This window comes from Microtus pennsylvanicus, chromosome 10 (genome assembly GCF_037038515.1).
Source record: "Microtus pennsylvanicus isolate mMicPen1 chromosome 10, mMicPen1.hap1, whole genome shotgun sequence".
Classification (NCBI taxonomy): Eukaryota; Metazoa; Chordata; class Mammalia; order Rodentia; family Cricetidae; genus Microtus; species Microtus pennsylvanicus.
The window spans coordinates 21,505,404-21,525,634 of record NC_134588.1 but is presented as its reverse complement, the minus strand read 5'-3'; the positions used below and the strand labels follow the sequence as shown (position 1 = coordinate 21,525,634).

General features: G+C 45.2%; 1 protein-coding gene across 3 annotated transcripts in view; it reads left to right on the top strand.

Moving 5' to 3' along the window:
• The window catches only part of Nckap5 (NCK associated protein 5), a 791,944-nt gene that overhangs the window by 195,411 nt on the left and 576,302 nt on the right, over positions 1-20,231 (top strand). The window contains exon 1 of one of the 3 annotated variants that reach the window (XM_075987772.1): positions 6,570-6,830. The exons of the other annotated variants lie outside the window; for them this stretch is intronic. The gene's annotated coding sequence lies outside the window, so the exon portion shown is untranslated. Of the gene's footprint in view, positions 1-6,569; positions 6,831-20,231 lie in introns of those variants that run through there. 3 annotated transcript variants of the gene reach the window in all.

Genomic DNA, 20,231 nt, shown 5'->3' with positions numbered 1-20,231 from the left:
GATAACTAATTAATTGCATTGTATTTTTAATTTCTTTCTAAACAATAAAACTATAAGTCAGTGGTCTTCCCAGCTGAGGCTGCGGCATGTGGGGAGTTGAGTGGAATCCTGCTCCCAGCTGTGCTGAAGGCAGAAGACCTAAGTCACAGCTATAGACTTAGCTCCCCACAAAATCAAATTCCTTAGGAAAGAGTAGCTGTGATGAAACAAAGATAGCCATAATCACAAGAGAGCACATTCAGCAGCCATGCAGGAGATATCCAAGTTAACAATCCCCTTGGCACTTGCTGTAGGAGAAGGCTTTCTTCCGCTGTACCTGCAAATGCTTGCTCATTTGTCCTCAGTCAGAACAGAATAGAAGCTGCCCAGCAAAGACTGCAAAGTGAGTGACCCTTTACCTTCTAATATTTAGAGATGAGCTGTAAAGCCAGAACAAAAAAGAATTCCTGGAAAATAAAGGTAAGTTTATTCTGTCTGAATATTAGTGTTTAATCAACAGCTTGAGTTAAAGTACCATGTTCACAACATTTGAGTCTGAATGTAATTTTCTGACTTGTTATTAAAGGAAGGTCTATAGTGATGTATGAAAATTTGTTTTAACTTTTTTGCCATTTGTTTGTTTGTTTATTTTATATACGTGTGTATGCGTACACACATGGCATGTCACTGTGTGGAGGTCAGAGGAAAACTTGTGGGAATCTCTTTCACCATGTGGGCCCTGGGGATTTGAACCCAGGTTCTCATTGCCAGCAAGCTGTCTCACATACACAGCCATCTAGCTAGACCTTCTTATCCTATTTATGATAGGATTCCATCATAACTGCTGCTTGAGACATTGGTTCCTGTTACTGAGTTTTGTTGGTATTTTGGAAAATGTCCTTCTTGGTTTGGTTTGTGACTCTGTGAGGAACCACTTGGTAGAGCGTGTTGAACATCCAAAGGACAGTAGAAATCGGCAGTGGTTTCATCTTTGTTTCTAATGTGTCATTGAAAACAAAGGAATAGCTTTTTACAAAGGTATCTTTTTCTCTTTTCTTATCTTTTTTTTTTGTTGACAGGGTTTCTCTGTGCAACAGTCTTGGCTGTTCTAGAACTCACTTTGTAGACTAGACTGGTCTTGAGCTCACTGAGATCTGCCAGCCTCTGCCTCCCAAGTGCTGGGATTAAAGGCATGTACTATGGCCTGGCCCTTATTTTTAATTATGTTTATACATGCATGTTCTGTGTGTGCAGTTCTCATGGAAGGAAGAAGAGGGCATTGGATCACCTCAAGCTGGAGATATAGGTGCTTGTGAGATATCTGAGGTAGGTGCTGGGAACTGAACTCAGGTCCTCTGAGTGCTTTTACTGAGTTCTCTCCAGTCCCAAGAATCACTTTTCACTAGGTTGTCAATGAAGATGCTCATTCTTTTATTTTTATTTATCATTTTTGAATGTGTCTGTGTTGTACAAGTATATGTGTGTGAAGGAGTGCATGCTCTTGCACATGAGTGTGTGGAACCAGAGGTCAACTCCGGGTGATCTCTGGGAGTCAGGTCTCTCCTTGAACTGGCGTTCACCCTTTCAGTGAGCCCGGCTAACTAGTGTTCTCCAGGGTCCTCCTAGTGTTCCTATTGCAGGCATGTACCTGACTTGGCAGCAAAGACCTGCCCCCACCCCGAGCCATCCCACTGGCCTTGCCATTATTTCTGTTGTAACGGGGTTGACATTCCATAGTGACTTGGAAGGGATACCACCCTCATGTCTAGCCACTCTATAAGGTGCCAGCGGACATCTATTGTGCCAAGCTGGAATTTGATCTTTGCCCCCTCCCTGGTTTTATGCATTTCTACTCAGAATTTTCCCTAGATATTTTGTGTTCTCTGTGGATAGTGAAAATGTTTGCTAAACGCAAACCTTAAGACCATATCCATTGGCGTTAGCGAGGATGCCTAAAGACATTCGTAGTTTAAATTTTTCAACTCTAAATTTCACTGAGTTGATTTCACCACTGATTTATGCCATTTTTCCTGGCATGCTAGTACCTCCTCTGAAAAGAGTTTTTATATTTCTTCCATTCCTATTCCTTTGTCTGGTATAACTCATTTACTCTGGTTCTAATAAAACATTCCCTACTTAAAAAATTTGGTAGAACCCTGGACTTACCTGTGATTGAATCAAATGTGCCAAGTGTGTCCCTGTGTGAGTGAGGTGCTGGGGTCTGTCTGTGTTTGTGTATGTGTGTGTGTGAATGAACTTTAATAAAACATACACGTTAAGAAAACATACACAAACTCCAATCTTCTTGTATTTTCATTTGAGTGTTAAATTTTTTCAATATTTCACATGTCTATGCAGAGAAAAATTCACTTTTGATTTGAGTTATTAATATGGCCTGTTATACCAGTGGATTGATGAACAGAAACAACACGTGTGCTCCTAGATTGAATACCACTTTCCTACAGTGTGGTTGAAATGCGGCTACACTGTCGGGCTCTTCCTTTTACATGGATGTCAACCTATAATTATCTTCCTAGATATTGGGTTAAATTGTAACGTGTGCTTGATTAATAAAAGAAGTAAGTATAGGAGCTGGGGAAATGGCTCCAGTGGCTAAGATCAATGGCTGCCCTTGCTGAGGACACAGGTTTGATTCTCAGCACCCACATAGTGACTCATAATTGTCTATGACTCCAGTTCCTGGAGATCTATGCCCTTTTCTGGCCCCCTCGGGTACTAGACATGAATGAGGTACACATATGCATGTGCAGACAAATATTTGTGCACATAAAATAAAAATACACCCTAAAGGAAGTAGAATGTTTGTCTTTCTGTTGCTGAGGAACAGGCGAGGAGCCTTGGGAGTGCCCTGGTGGGTGGGTTAAGGTGCTGGATCTAGTGATAGTTTAAGGGCCAGGGTATTCCTCTTTCTCCAGCCCAAATAACTTGAGACTGTGTCATTCAGGGGCAGGCAGAGCCTGCCTCCCCAGGGGCAGGGATTTTAAATCAGCAACTCATTCTTCAGGGTTCTGTGCTCATGAGATTGTTCTAATTACATTTTTATTTTAGGATGATAATGCTCACGACCTGCTTTTAGATTTATGCCATCAAGTTGTTCATTCTGAAATAGTTTTAATATTTTAAAAACTATGTTATAGCTTTAATTTTGTGGTCTTCTTGTATTCCTTCCATATTGATTTCACTTAGTGAAATTTATTTAACTCGATGTGTTTGATCGATCCTGAATCAGTGCCTTGTGTTCTCTTTATTAGACTGATTTTTTCTTTTTTCTGTGTTCAAATATTCTCTTTAGAAATTTGCCTTGAGATTTAAGCATTAATTTTCAGCTTTGTTTGACTTAAAGAGTATACATTGAAATTATTAATTTTCCTCGGTATCTACTGTATTTCCATCTAAAATTGGTATTTGAAGACAGGTTGTTTAAATGTTTTTAACTTCCTTATGAGTAGTTATTGATTCCTTTTTATTAGTGTATTTTTCTTCGCTTTTTTGAGAAAATTCTCAAATGTACAGAAAAATTGGAAGACCAGATTAATAGGATGCTGTTCTTCCCACAGCTTAAAATCAACAAATGCTTAACATTTGTTGAAATAAATAAATGTTTATTCATGAATGTGTTGTTGTGGATTGCATGATTTCATTGGTGAATCTGTTGGTTGAATTCCATGCCATGTCTGATGTGTAGGTAGATTCGCATCCTATCAAAAACTTCAAGAGAAAACATTCTCCAAGTTAACATTTTTGATTTACATACATTTTCCAAAATGAGTAGTAGACACAATTACTCATGGCCTTGGAAGATTAAGGGCCATTTAATTTATAATCATAATTTTTTTATTCCCTAGTAAAATAAAACTTCATGTCATACATCTCTAGTCTTATTTAGAATTGTTAATTGTTCCCAAAATATACTTCATAGCTGTCTGTTTTACAGGAAGACCTGCCCCCTTCAGTTGCCCTTGGTTACAGCAGGTCCCTCCATCTACTTAGATGCATCTGCCTATTTCACCTCAAGACACAGAGTTGACAAGGCTGGGACCTTCTGAGTCCTGTCCATGCCTCTGTGTTGTGTCTGCTCTTTTCCTCTCTTTCTCCACCTGCTCGCTTCTCCATAAGAAGAAGTTAGGACAATAGGCTCTCCTTAGATAAATTAAATGTAATGTTGGCCTGGATTATCTCCCCCTCCCTGCCCCTCCCCTCTGTATGTATATATGTGCATGGATGTTTGGTAAGGCCCATCTGCAAGGTCAGAGGTCAGCTTTCAGGGGTCTCAGTGATCAAACTAAGGTCCTCAATTTTGGTAGCAAGTGTCTTCACCTACTGACACATCTTACTGACACTTGAACATGCTCCCCCCAAAAAAAGAAATTAGATTTTTTTCTATGTTCTTCTCATATCCATTTTATGCAGCAAGTAAGATTCCTTCCTTGTCTAGTGTAATTATCTCCCTTGCAGTTGACAAAAAACGATGAGGCAATGATGATGGTGGGATTCAAACAGTGTACCCCTCCACTGTTTTGCTTAATGCCTTTTGCATGTGTCGATTTGGATCAGTAATTTCATTGCGGGCAGAGTAGTGATGTAAGCTGCTCCCAGTTAGAGTGTGTGTTCCTGTGTGTGTGTGTGTGCTCTCACGCACAGGTGTAATCCAAGTGTAATCTGTAATCCCAGCAAGATGGGAGGCAGAGACAGGAGAGCCCCTGAAAGATCATGGGCGCGCTGGCCTGGTGCACACAGTAATGAACAACAGAGACGCTCTTGCAAACAAGATGGAGGGCAAGAATCGATATGATACCTCAGTCTCTCCTCTCCCCTCCATACACACTTCATGGCGTATGCTCCTGTACTCTCACATATCTACACGCATGTATATCATACATGCACAAACAAACACATGTACAAAGATTCAAAATAGGGAATATTAGGAAAATAGTCTTAACAGGAAACCAGTCTTTGCCGATCACTTACTTACAGAGTCCACTGTTTCAGAGGGTCACACTGGAAATGAACTTTGCTCAGGCATGATGTTTGCCATCAATATTCGCTGAGTTGCATAGCACCGTGGTAAGCACCACTGGGCTATAATAAAAAGAGCAGAAGACGCAGCCTGTGCCCAGATAAGTGGGTGGGTGCTTAATGTAGTGTGCACATATTTTCCCAGTCCAGTATCAAGCAAGAGAATGACTTGGACATTAATTTAAAACTCTATTCAATTTTCACGGTTAAGTATATTTATTTTTTTTCCTAGCTATTGTACTTCTATGAATGGCTTAATTTTTCTTTCTTTTCAACTTTTCCACTGGTGGTTTCTTTACCCATCAAGTGATTTCTCCAACAAACTTTGTCATTCCAGGTAATTGAATGTTTCCCAGAACTTGAAATAAATATACAAAATGAGGTATAATCCCTCTGCTTAGATTCTTTTATGCTTCATGACTTTTTATGTGTCTCTGGGAATACTATTATTTTTTATTAGACTTAAAAGGAAAAAAATAACTCTTGGGGTAATCCACGCGTCTATCAGCCAGCACAAATATATGTGCTTATACTAAAGTATAATACAGAGGATATTATTGGAAAGTATACCTCATTCCTCCAAAAGGAGAAACTATTAGGTTTGTGAAATCCTCATCTTAGAAGTCGTTATTTGCTAATAAAACAACATTTCTTGGAAAGTATCATTTTCATGAGAAAATGGAAATTTATGAGAATTCTCTTAAGACAAAATGAGTCTCAACTGAGTCCAACATTTTCTTGCCCCAAGTGGATTTCCCTTTCGGTCCAGAAATGCCAGCAAAAGGCAACCAGTGGGCATATTCGCCACCTATACCCAGTTCTTCTTCTGACATATGCTCTGCTTCCAAACGGACTTGGGGATGACTTCGGACACCGGACCTGTGGCTGTTGGGTCCAGCTCTTACCTGCCAGTTAACAGTCCTTTAATAGTTGTGCCAGCCTCTGGGGCAGCTCCATGATAAGATTAGGGGACCTGTTTGTTTCGCTCAGTAGTAAAAAAGTAGGAGTGGGGGCGCAGAGGGAGCTAGTGGCTGATGGAATGGATCCCCGCCCCCTTCTTCTTTTTACTGGAAACTGGGAAGTGAATGCGAGGCTTCCCCTTCTATATAGCCACTTCTCCTTTCAGTTTCTTGCTTTGGGGCAGACAGTCAAAGCTTCAAGCCCCCTCTCTGGGCATTCAGAGCCGTCCATCTCCCCTCTCCACTGCATCCCTTCTTTCTCCCTCCCAAGGAGGGTCCCCAACTCTAACTCCAGGCAGAGATTGGTGGAACCATTGGGTTGAAACTGATTGTGACAGCACCAGATGGGCTGGATTTGACAGGGTGGATTCTGAGCAGCTTCTGAGTGGGGGGCGGGGCGGGGAGGGAAAGGGTGGGGGTGGGAACCCAAGGGCCAGAGCGGACCCATAGGAGTGCGCTATGCCTGCTGCTGCTGCTGCTTGCCTGGCTTACCACGGACTTGGGGCTCGGGGTGGGGGGTGGGGGGCATCTCTTTAGCGCGAGATTCCCAGGGAAGTGACACTGCGGTCCCCAGGCGGAGCAAGAGAGAAAGGTCCTGTGGCCCAGATTGTGCTGGGACACCGGGAGGCAGGCGCGAGCTGGGGACGGGAGGCGTGCGACACAACAAAAGCCTAGGTGCCTGGGCTGCGGAGCACGCGCGCGCCTACAGGCTTGACATGGCAAGTTTGTCAACTGTGGGGTTCCAGGCCAGCGCCTTGCTTCCCCCCAAGTGACGGCACTGCAGGGTCTGTTCCCCAAGGCGGGCAGCCCCCACCGCGACCTGAGCCCCCTGCAAAATGGTTCCCCGCAGGCCAGGTAAGAGGACGCCAGCTCCCTGCACCCTCCCAGGCGTGTCCCCAGAGCTGTTTCTTATTCTCCATTCCCCGGGTATCCTCTAGTGCCTGCTGAGATGGTTGCTTTTAAACATTCAGTTCCTTCTTGGTCCACCTCTGCCCCCTGTCGCTGATGACACTGTCACCCTCCCTGAATCGCTTATAGAATCCCAGAGGGGGTGGGGTAGGAATTCTGGGAGGTGGCACTAGGTTGAAGAATCTTTCTGCCTAGAAAGTCGGCTCCAGGACAATCAAGGCAGGATGTACAGGGATTTAGCATTCACCATCCATCCCTATGCTCCCCAAGTCCCGCATCTCGCACTTCCCTTTCCACCTGTGGGACCTTGCTTTGTGCTAGAAGCGCTCACGGAAACATGCACACGTGCTCAGTGTGCCCCGCACGCAGGCTCGCTTGCTTGGTGGACTTTTCTTAACGGTAAGGGGAGAGGAGGACGTGGGTCTTAAGTAGCATGGCCTCCCAGGCATCCAGGATCTCATACATCTGTCTGTTGCCTGGTCTCCACTATAGTGATCAGATAGGAGAATATTTGGGGCAGGGGAGGCTGCTGATTTTGGACACTGTACCCCTTCAGTCAATTATCTCTCTGGCTATGCCCTTTCTTCTTCCTAAGATGCTGCATTGATGGTTTCCTCTCCTGAAAAGTCAGTGTCCTGGGGCACAAGAGAACTTTAAGGTCAGCAACCAGGACCACCACCAAAAGCCTTGCCCCAGCAGCTGGTGAGGGACCACAGGGTTTCCGGTCCTCTCGCTGTGTTCTTATGCATCAGGTCCCTGTCCTGGTATGTCAGGCTCAGGGCCTTTTTCTCACCCTTCAGGTGCTCCCCACTTCAGTGCAGGCTCCGCCCAGCTGAATCCCAGTGTGTGCCCTGTTGCTACCAGCAACTGCCTGTGCCTCATAAGCCTCTTAATTCTGATTGATGGGCAGAAATACAATATCATTTTGGAGGGAAGTTGAGTTGCATACTGCCTGGCATGGGAGGCAGACCCTCCTCGAGCCCATGCCCATGCCCACGCCCACCTCAGTCCTTAGAGGAAAGGGACTGTTGGGATATCCTCATTAAACACAGGTGACCACCTGGAATTTCCTTGATCCTTGTGGCTTTTGCCAATTTGGCTCAAATAAACAAGGCTCTTATGCATGGCTTGTTGCTAGTGCCTTTAATTTTTGTTCTCCCCCTCCTAAACCTATTTCCAAAATAGATCTCCCTTACAGCAGTATCTGGAGGAACTATTCTTGTAAATGTTTACAAGATAATTTTGTAAACGTAAGTTTCATACCTGTAACCTCTTCTTTACTTCCTTTATGTGTCTGTGTGTGCAGGAGGGCACATGGAGGCACAGGCGGCATAGAGGTTAGACAAGAGCCTTGCTGTAAGTGCTCGCCTGGCCTGTCCCAGCCAACCCTTACAGGATGCTTGGCTTTTTATAAGGATTCTGAGGACACTTCAGGTCCTCAGCCTTTCGAGGACGCGCTTTAGTCTTCGTACCACCTCTTCTTTTGTCCACGCCCTCTCTCGCCCTGTAACTCCTTCCTCTTAAGTCACTGAGGTGAACCTTCCTAGTCCTAGGAAGTATCCTTTGGGGAAATAAAAAAGAAAACAACCGTTTTATGCTACAGTTTGTGACTTTCATTCTAAACCCAAACCACAGCGCCCCTCTGTGTGGCAGCAGAGAACAGGTTTTCTGGACTGGGGTAAATCCTTGACCCATTGTCCTCCTCTCCCTGAAGTGTGTGCAGAGGGGTTTCATTCTTGCTGAAGCTATCTTTAGAAGAGTATTTCATTCTTCACCTCTTTCCAGCTCTCTACTATTTTTGGCAGAATCTTTTCATTATCTAAACCATCAGTCTTAGCTTTTATTTTATTTTTCCTTGTGTGCATGTTGCTTTGGAAACCCTTGTGGTATTTTTGAATCATTCATTTATTTGTATCAAACAAAACTTCCTGGAAGGGATTCCCAAAACTTGGCACCAGTGTGGACCCTTTGGGTGGGCAGGAAGCAGGGAGGGGTTCCAAATGGTTTTGAAGTCACCAGTAAAGCTGGGTACAGCTCTGATGGTGAGTATCATAGTGACATCGTCCATTTGGTTAGGACTTTACAGTCTACAAAGGGCTTCCTCCGGCTTTATCTCTTTAATCCCTGCAGCAGGAATTTTAAATAGTAAGGATTCCTCAGAAAGGGCCCAGTAATGCCCGCCAATCCTGCTTAACCAAAGAGAAGGCGAACACTGGAAATTAAACGGGTAGCTAATGCAGTTTGAAATACATATAATAAACCCAGCAGAAACAGCTCCTGAGCTCAGTTCCCCAACTGCAACTTGAGGAAGGAAGCAGAAGAGCACAAACCCAAACCAAGTGTGCATCTTGTGTGCACAGGACACTCCATCCTGTGCGCTGGTGATCCAGGAAGTACTACTTCTTGAAGGACACAGCTTCCTGGGGCTCTGGACTCTCCTTGGCCTAGGATTCAAATTTAGATGCAAGTGTTATCAGGAGTTGCTAGGAGTCTTAAATTAAGAAAATGAGTAGAGAGTGAGGCAGCTCTCCAGCTACAAAGCATTCTGGGATATCCTCCAGTTTCTAGTGTCTCTTTACGTCAGTCATGGAGCTATTTTCTCTACTTGGACATAAAGCAGGGGGAGTTGTGTGCCTCCCCGAGCCTTGAAAATGAACAAGGTTTCCATCATGTTTACCCATTACTTTAAAACTAGAGGGCCTCTCATTGGCAGTTTGTGCTCTTTTATAATATATAGAGGGTAGACAGAAGCTCACCTTATGGTTTGTTCTTTCTCTAGGCTCCTTCACTAGTGGACAACCTTCTGTAATGTACTGTGAATATCCCTTAGAACTTTCCTCCAAAAAACAGTTTCTAGAGTGCCAGCCTGAAGTCACAGTTTTGGTTGGTGTTTTTCGGTTGGTATTGGATATCAAGCTAATCTTATGTATTATTCTGTACGATTTTATACAAAACAGTTTTGGGCCGAATAATTTCTTGCTAGGGGCTGTCTGGTATGAAGAATGTTAGCTATACCAAGAAACTGTTTTTGTTTTTGCAACAGCATCTCCTGCAGCCCAGGCTGGCTCTAAACTGTCTTTGTAGTTACAGATGATTTTGAACTTCTGACATCCCCCTCCATCTCTCCAGTGCTGGGATTAAGGGCATGCACCACCATGCCCAGTTTTTATGCACTGGTAAGGGTGGAACCCAGGGCCTCCTACATGTTGGGCAAGCACACTACCAACCAACCAAGCTGCATCCCCAATCCTTCTGTCATTTACCATTAATGTAATTTGGGGAGGGATGTCTGTATAAAAAAAATGAAAAAGTTTATGCTCTTTTATAAGTTGTTAAGGGTTTAAAAAGTTACATAAGTGAAGGACTTAAACCTTAAACTAGTTCCTAACACATAAGAAAATCAACTGCCATGGGTATGGCCTTTTTGTGTCTTCTTTGTTGTTGTGCCGTCTCTTTTATCTTTATTTTTTATTTATTTATTTAAGATTTCTGTCTCTTCCCTGCCACTGCCTCCCATTTCCCTCCCCCTCCCCCAGTAAAGTCCCCCTCCCTCGTCAGCCCAAAGAGCAATCAGGGTTCCCTGCCTTGTGGGAAGTCCAAGGACCACCCACCTCCATCCAGGTCTAGTAAGGTGAGCATCCAAACTGCCTAGGCTCCCACAAAGCCAGTACGTGCAGTAGTATCAAAAACCCTCTGCGATTGTTCTTGAGTTCTCAGTATTCCTCATTGTCTGCTATGTTCAGTGAGTCCGGTTTTATCCCAGGCTTTTTCAGACCCAGGCCAGATGGCCTTGGTGAGTTGCCACTGACTGGGAGAAGATCTTCACCAACCCTGCAACTGACAAAGGTCTGATCTCCAAAATATATAAAGAACTCAAGAAACTAGACCGTAAAAGGCTAATCAACCCAATTATAAAATGGGGCACTGAGCTGAACAGAGAATTCTCGACAGAAGAAGTTCAAATGGCCAAAAGACACTTAAAGTCATCCTCAACTTCTTTAGCGATCAGGGAAATGCAAATCAAGACAACTTTAAGATACCATCTTACACCTGTCAGAATGGCTAAAATCAAAAACACCAATGATAGCCTTTGCTGGAGAGGTTGTGGAGAAAGGGGTACACTCATCCATTGCTGGTGGGAATGCAAACTTGTGCAACCACTTTGGAAAGCAGTGTGGAGGTTTCTCAGGAAATTCAGGATCAACCTACCCCTAGACCCAGCAATACCACTCTTGAGAATATACCCAAGAGATGCCCTATCATACAACAAAAGTATATGCTCAACTATGTTCATAGCAGCATTGTTTGTAATAGCCAGAACCTGTGCCATCTCTTAATACTAGATAGGATGATTTTTCTCGTAAAATAACTCTATAGCTGAACCTCCTCCAGCACCCCAAGGACATCACCATTACAAGGAAGTGTGTACTTCTGGAAGGCAGAAATGGGCATCAGATCTCCTGGAGCTGGTGTTGGGGCAGTTGGTGATGCATGGCTTGGGGGCTGGGAAGTGAATTCAGGTCCTCTGCTAGAACAGGCTTTCCTCATCCATGCATAAAGAAACTTCAGTGGGGGGACTTGGAGTGCTCTAACCTCTGGATTTGCGGGTAAGAAGATAGTCTGATACTCTATCATTTTAGAAAAATAATAGCAATAGCTTCTCTTCTAGGGTCTAAGAGCTCTGAGCTGTGGATTCTTGACCTTATTTATAGTACTTGGCATGAGTTTTCTTCCATGGAGGTGCTGTCTTCATCACTGTTCTATTGCTGTGAAGAGACACCATGGCCAAGGCAAGTCTTATTAAAGAGATCACTTAGTTAGGGGCTTGCTTGCAGTTTCAGAGGCTTAGTCCATGATCATCATGGCAGGGAGCATGGTGGCAGGCAGTATTGTGCTGGAAAAGTAGCTGAGAGCTACATTCTGATGTGGAAGCCGAGAGAGTGAGGCTGGGTGAGTCTGTCTTGGGCTTTTGAAACCTCAAAGCCCACCTCCAATGACATACTTCCTCTAACAAGGCCACATATCCTAATTCCTCACAAATGGTGTTACTCCCCGAAGACAACATGCACAACTATATGAGCCTATGGATAATATGAATAAGTTGTTCTTATTCCGACCACAACAGTGGCCTTAAATCTAACCAGATTTAAGCTGTTGACTATAGCCGTAATATTCATATGTGGGAGAACATGGGAGGAGGGGATCCTGTTGGGGTAGGAGGGAGGATGTGGGAAATTCATATGGGTAAAACACATGGCACACATGTATGGACCTCAAAAAATAAATTTAAAAGTTTAAAAATAGCAAAAAGTCAACAGAGTAGACAGCAACTGAGGAACAGTGCTACATTCATGATGCATACTAACATGCCTACATGTAGAAACAGTTCCTTACCACATACAAATGTACTCGGAAAGCTGACAGTTTAGATGGGGAAAAGGACACGATCATTGATGATACCAAGTCCTGAGTGTTGATCTGGTGAGAGAGAGAGATGGATGCAGGAGGATGACGGAAGGTAGAGTGGCGTATGCACCTCCCAGGTGAGGGGAAGGAGACAGTCACACTGGGGGCACTTGCACATGGGGAGACAGCACGGATTCATTACAGCAGCAACAATCTTGAGCTCAGTGGCTTGGGGGTCAGCTCAGAGGTTGAAGTGCTTGCCGCACAGGTGTGAACTCACATGAAAAATACTGGGTGGGTGTGACAGCCCTGGAAGGAAAGCAAAGACCCAGGGTCCTTAGAGCAAGCTGGATAGCAAGACTAGCCACATCAGGGGGCTCTCGGCTTGTTCCAGAGACCCTGCCTCAATAAATACAGTGGAAGAGTGGTGGATGCTGGTTCCTAACAGCAATGTTATGCCTCACGTGCAGACATATCCCCTTCCATATGCCCACACAAATGAAAACATGCTTGCATTCCTGAAAATGGGGGGGGGAGAGAATGAGTGCATTCCAACTCCTGGTATAGACTGGCTTAACACAGACCGACGTTGCTCTACTTTGTGGCTCCTGAGATCTGAACTCAATCAGCTCTGTGCTGCAAGCGCTCCACCACAGATCAGTCTCCTCAGCCTGGAAATGAGTTCATCCCCCCCCCACACACACACCTATTTCCTAACAGATATGCTCTTAGCCAAGAGTCAAACCCAGATGAGATTTTGAGACTTGTGGAGCTTTCTCCGTATAATTTGTATTGTTCCTAATGAATGGAAGAGTTGGAAATTGTTGGCCTGGGTGCCTGGGAGGAGCTGTTACCCTTGCTCCCTTCAGCAGAGAGACAGCTTTGGTAAGATTGGCATCTTGGCCCTGAAACGCTGGAGTTGTCATCCCATAAGAGAGCTGACAATAGTTATGAATGGACCTAGCCTAGTCTGTGTTTCCCATTCGCCCCCAAGCATGGAGATAACCTTAGGGAGACCCACCCTGATTCCGCTATCTGTTTAGCAATATGGGGTGAGGTGGCAGCTCTGGTCAGTGGCTGTTTCAGCAGATGGTTCTAGACACTGACACAGCTTCCACAGGCAGCAGATAAGACACAGATTTCCATTAGTAGATATTGTACACTAGGTCCCATTTAGGCTGGCATGGAGTGGCAGTTTTCAGTTTGTTTGCTTTGGCTTTGGAAACTGGTGGTGTAAAGTATAGTGAGTGGACTCACTCCGACAGAGGGGCAGGAAAATGGCCTAAATCAGTACAGGGCAGAAGAAACATGTCACTATAGGCCAAAGGAGACAAATTCCCAGCAGGAATGCCCCCTCCAAATCCCCCATACTCTGACAGTTCCTGCGCTGTGGAGGAGGCACGGCGTGGGGCAAGAGTGTGGCTTGTCAGGTGTCCTTGCAATGGTGTCTGGTTGGCTGTGATGGGAAGAGGTCCCCGTGTTGAAGATGGAAGCTCAGCATCTCTCCTTCCTGACCTGCCCTCAGCATAGATGTGACTGGCTGTGTTTATTTCTTTTTAGTTCTTTAGTTTTTGGGAGACATGGTTGTGGTGTGTGCACACACCTCTGTGTCTGTGTGCAAAGACCAGGGGAAGCCATCAGGTGTCCTGCTTGATCACATTCCAGCTCTCTTGCTGAAACTGGGGCTAGGCTCTTACTAGCAAGGCCTAGTAATCTGCCGACTACACTGCATGACACTGGGATTATAGCTGTCAGGTCCTCATACTTGCACAGCAAGTAAATTTCCCCACTGAGCTAACTCCCTAGCCCCAAGGCCCATCAAATAATCTAGTAGATTGTGTATAGACAGTAGGAGGCTTCCTTATAGTTTCATAGCCTATAATCTGGATATCAGAGAACTACGCAAACATACGAAGTACAGTCTTGCTTATGAAGCTGAAATAGACATGTGTGTCATGTCTGGTTTCATTTCATGAATAAGCATGAATAATCTTTAAAAATGATAAATTAAGCATACTTGTTTCAGGGCTGGGGAGATGGCTCAGTGGGCAAAGGGTTTGCAGCACCAGCCTGTGGACTCCAGTTCAGATCCTCAGTACCCAGGTGGAGCAGCACATTCCTGCAACCCTAGGGATGTCGGGGAGGAAAGAGGCAGAGCCCGGGGACCTGCTGCCTCGCCAGTCATTCCAGCATAAGCAGTGTGCCTTAGCTTCGGGCTCAGTGGGAGACACTGTCTCAGAAAACAAACAGACATGATGGAGAACAGCTGGTTAACACATCTGACAGGGACCTCTGACCACTACATGTGCATACGTGGGTGTACTCACCCCTCGCACATGTACACGCGCGCGCGCACACACACACACACACACACACACACACACACACACACACACACACACACACACCTGAGGTTGACCTCTGGTTTCCAAATACGAACATTCACACATACACGCAAACACACACAAAACAGTGTGAGAGACCACATATATGCCAGTTTTGACTAGGAGCAGATCAAGGCTTCTAAAAGTCAGCGTGAGAGGATTTGTTTTTGCTTTGGTGCTTTTCCACTGAGGAAGTCCCCAGCAGAGCCGTCCTTGGTGCTCAGGGAGTCTGTGTCTGCGACCTCAGCTGCCCCCTCGTGTTTCAGCCGGCAAGCCTGGTACAGTTTCTCACATGCCTGAAGTGCTGTTGAGGCCCAGGCTGTGGGCATGGTGGGTGCCAAGGACCCACAGTGGCCACTGTGACTTGGTCACCCTGCCCTGCCTGTTCCTGCTTGCTTGGGTTTGGGCTTTTGGCCAGCTGCTTCTGTTCTGGGTCAAGGCCCTGCTGGGCTCAGGCCCTGGCAGCTGTCTTCAGTGACTGCTTCCTCTATTTCCATGAAATATTTCTCTGCTTTCACTCCTCCCTTGAAGTACTGCTCAGTGGTTAGAAAAAATTATAAATAAATTTTTATTCTTTGACAATTCCATATATATTTTTGATTATTTATATACATATATATGTCTATATACAGTCTCTTCTCCCAACTGCCCCAAGACCTGTCCCTGTGCTCCTTTTCCAACTTCATGTCTTTTTCTTTCGCCCATTGATTCTAATTAGCGCTCCTGGTCTGTACCTGGGTGTAGGCCATCCACTGGAGCATGGTTGACTTTCCAGGAGCCACACCTGTGATGAAAGCTGACACCCCCTTTCCTCAGTAGCTCCTCATTTAGGAGTGGGGTCTTACGAGGGCTTTCATGTCTCATCGTCTGTGCCATGACGACTCGCTTGATTTCATACAGCTCTCGAGCAGGTGACAGCATCCCCTGTGCGCGCACACGTGCAAGGTGCATCTTGTTCAGAAGACACCGTGTAACAGCAGCGGTTCTTCCCACACTCCCCCTCCTCCTCCTCCCCAGTGGTGGGAGGGAGATGTGATGTAGATGTCCCATTTAGGGCTGAGCCCACATGGAGATAGTGTCTGACTGCTCGGATTTGTTACTGGTTACAGAGTAACTAAGTGAGAGGTCTTCACTGAAGATTTGCTGGGAAGGAATGGAGAAAGATGAAGAATGGTGGGGGTGGAGGCAGCTTGGGGGGTGGGAGTATACAGAGCATTCTGAGAGGGCACCTGATCTTCCAATGCCAGTTCTAGCAATTTGTTGCAAATTGAGCTCCTCAGACCAAACACATTTGTGTTATCTCACTTCTCGAAATCAGAAGTCCAAGCATCAAGTTGTGGGCAGAGCTGCATTCTTTGACGGCTCAGGGACACAGGAGCCTTTCCCACAGTTGAAAGACCGCTCAAGGGTGTTGGTGTGTGACCCTTCCAGCCATAGTGGACGTCGGACCATGCCTCTGTCTGAACAGCTTCTGTGACTGGAACTCTTCTGAGTTCCCTCTAAAGATCCCACTGATGAGTTCAAGCCAACCCAGGTAACCCATAATAATCTCTGTCCTGGGATTCTTCTATCAATCCTGTCTTGCTGTGTGAGGCTGCAAACCTGTGGGAGCTTGGGATTAAGATTATTATTTTAATGAATGCGAATAAATAATAGCAGATAATATATGGACAGTGGACAAGGGGAGGTGAGTCCTTGAAAGATGAACTGTAGTCTAGGACAAGTGTATTTGGAGGCCTATTCCAAGTAAAGGGGGAGGGAGGGAGGAGGGAAAGACAGGGGAGTGAGGGAAGAGGGGAAAGAGGGAAAGAAGAAAGAGAAAGAGGAAGGGAAGAGGGAAAAGAGAAGGAGGGAGAAGTAAAAGAGGAGGATGAGAAAGTAAAAGAGAAAGAGGGAGGGAAGCAAGAGAAGGAGGGGGAGCAAGAGGAAGGGAGGGAAAGAAGAGAAAGAAAGAGGAGAGAGAAAGGGAGGAGGGGGAGAGTGAAATAGGGGAGAGGGGAAAGGAACAGGTGGGAGCCTAAGGGGATAAAGAGAGGAGGGAGAGAGGCAGGAGGAGAAAGCCTGTGCTTTGTGACCACCACCAGCCTCAAACTTAGCAGTGAGGAGAGGAATGTGTTGTCCGTCAGCCTAGAGAAACTTGGGAGCTGAAATTAGGAAGGGTGAAGAGATAGTCATTGCTGAGGACCAGGTTGGCGCTGTGGACTTGTTGGAGGAAGTGACGGAGAAGTGAGTGTGGGTGTGCAGTCGGGCTGGATGCGTGGGCTAAAGAACATCGCTGTGAACCTGTGGGTTACCCAGCTGTACACAGAAGCTATGGGTAAAGCAGTCCGGCTCACCAGGATCTTTGGTCTGGTTCTCATATTTTAGACATCAAGGAGCAAAGGCTTAAGAAGTGCAAATGGGTTTATTAAGGACACCTGGGAAGGCAGTGTTGCAGTTTGGGCTGGAGACCCCAGCACCTGTCTCCAATTCTATCTTTCTCCCTGTAGCTGAGGTCGCTGGTTTGTGTGCATGTGTGTGGTATAGGTACACACGTGTCTATGAGCATGCCATGTGTTCATGCTGCTTAGAGGTCAGAAAGCAGCCTCAACTCTCCATCCTCAGTTGCTGCCCGTCTCCTCTTTGTGAGATGGTATCTCTCACTGCCAGGTATGCTAGGCCGGCTGTGTTAACAAGCCATAGATAAGTACCTGCCTCAGCCTCCCCAGTTCGGGCTCACAAGTGCGTATCACCTTGCTTCATCTTTTTACTTGGGTTCTGGAGATCAGCTAAGGTCCTTGTCCTTGAGCCATCTCTTCAGCCATTGCCGCTCTGTAGGATGCCTTTTGACAAATAGAGCCTGTATTGGGGGGGGGTGCTAAATGTCACACAATTATGGAGAATGGGAGAAAGGAGTTGCTTCAGAGAGCCAGAGAATGTGCATGGGAGATACCCCAGGCACAGTAGGCCTGCTCACTTACAGCTTGCTAGGTTTCTAATGGGTGGTGGTGTTCCTTCCTCCTTTCTGAGTAGCTTATATCAGGGGTGGGATGTACATCACTTTGTGGAACTGTGTGTAGACCGAAGAAGAAACACTTGGTCAACAGAGCATTGGACCTGCGGATTTTTGTGGCTGGTTGATGGGAGAGCAGCTCCTCTATGGCTGGATCCTCACCACTTCCTCTCATCACAGAGACTTGTTTTCTTCCTAGTCACAAACAGTTGTATCTACAGAATATCCACAGAGCTTTTTCGGATGAATTCCTCAGCTGCCTTCCACACTTCATCAATAATGTGGTCTGTCTATTAGTAAGCAATTAACATGTGACCTTATTGGCAGGCAGACCACACATTCCTTGACAGGCCTTTAAAATATCCATTTCCTATTTCCTCACAAAGGAACATGTTTGAAAGTATTTCAAAGAACTTCTGGAACAAGTATATTGAGACAAACCTGAAGAGCTGCAGGGGAAATGGTTGCTGTGGTGACGGGAGGGGGTGTGGGAAGGGCATGATGACTGATGTAAGTTCAAATCTTGGAAAACTGTGCACCAAACCCATGTGTTCTTGTACCCATGCCTGTAACCTCAGCATTGGGAAAGCAGGTGTCTAGCTGGGGCTTGCTGGCTAGCAGTCTAGCTCCGGGTTCAGTGAGAGTCCCTGTCTCAAGGGGATAAGGTGGATAGTAATACAGCAGGACATCTCATGTCTTGCCTGGCCTTAGCAAACAGGTGTGCATGCTACACACAGACACACACAGATACACACAGACACACACACAGACACAGACACACACAGACACACACACAGACACATATACACACACAGACACACACAGACACAGACACAGAGACACACACAGAGACACACACTCACACACAGACACACAGACACACAGGCACACAGGCACACACACAGACACACACAGACAGACACACACAGAGACACACACTCACACACAGACAGACACAGACAGACACACAGGCACACACACAGACACACAGACAGACACACACAGACAGACACACACAGACACACACACAGACACACACACACACACAGACACACACACACAGACACACACACACACACACACACACACACACACACTTATCCCACCCTGTAACTCCAAACAAAAAAAAAACAGTTTGTTTTAAAGAGAGGGTGTTGGAAGTCCCTAGGTTTCCGAATCAACAGTAGTTTTCTGTATTTTTCAGATTGCATTCCTTTAAAACTAAACCCAAGCACATCAACTTTACCCACTTAAGATAGCGTCCACCTTCAGTGCTGTGTGTCCTGAATGCTTTTTACCACATGAGACCTTGAGTTTGCCAGGAGATACTTTTTTTTTTTAATTAATTTAGGATGATGCCAGTTTGTACACTGGCAGAACCTGCTTGTGTGTTTTTCATTGTGAGTTTTAGTGTTTGAGAGATTTGGGAAATTTGATGGGATTATAATCAAGCATTACAGATTTTTAAAGCGGAAAAGAGTTAACATGGGCTTATGTGTGATAACTATGTTTTCACCACGTCTTATCTTTTATATCAGCATCATTAAGGAGATGATCATAAAACAACCATTAATTTGTCTCACTAGAGTGAGGTTTGTGTAGGAAAATTATGCAAGACCCTAAGAAAATTCATTGTTTAAACTTTTGTATAAATATATGGGATCCAGGGTGATCCTTAGATATGTATATATTTGGTCAAGACCCAGTCAGAATAGTTAAGCTTTTATATCTCCTTAAATATTTAAAAACTGTTTGCTGTCCATGTATTGAATGCTTGCACATGCGTATGAGGAGCAGTATGATACCTCAGTGCACGGATACAGTATGTGCCGGTCACGTCAGGGTAAGTCATATTCCTGTCTTCCCATCATGCCTTTCTATGGAGCCTTTGGACTCTTCAGTTCTTCCTTAGTTTGTAAGAGGCAACAGAACCACACTCCCACTGCGTTGTGGAATTCTAGGATTTAAGGCTCTCAATTGTATTTTAATACTTCTGTGGTGTCCTGTTGATTGTTGAGACAGAATACTTCACAAGAAGTAACATAAAGGAGGAAGGCTTGTCACGTTGCATGCACACCTGGGAAGCAGAGAGTGAACAGAGAAAGGGTAGGGCTAAAATAATAATGCTAGTTCCTAATGACTCACTTTCTCCCACAAGTCTCCACCCCAAAATGTTCCACAACCTTCCCAAACTGCAGTATTAGCTGGGGACCAAGTGTTCAAACTCATGAGCCTATGGGGGGACATTTCACATCTAAACCATTATTCAATATTCCTCTTCCCATTTCTCCAAGATTCTGGCCTTTGTCTTTATACATTTTCCTTGGGTTTTTTTTTTCCCCCGCACATTTGAGGGACATGGAAAAAAACAGTCTTTCTAATTCTGTCTCCTTTCACTTAACATGATATTCTTCCCTCTCATTGTCCCTTTCATTCTACTACAGATTATAGCAGTTAATATTGTGCATATATTTATTGCATCCATGTCCCCCCTCTCTGTGTATGTGTGTGTGTGTGTGTGTGTGTGTGTGTATCTGTCATCTGTCTGTCTGTCCTTGTGTGTTA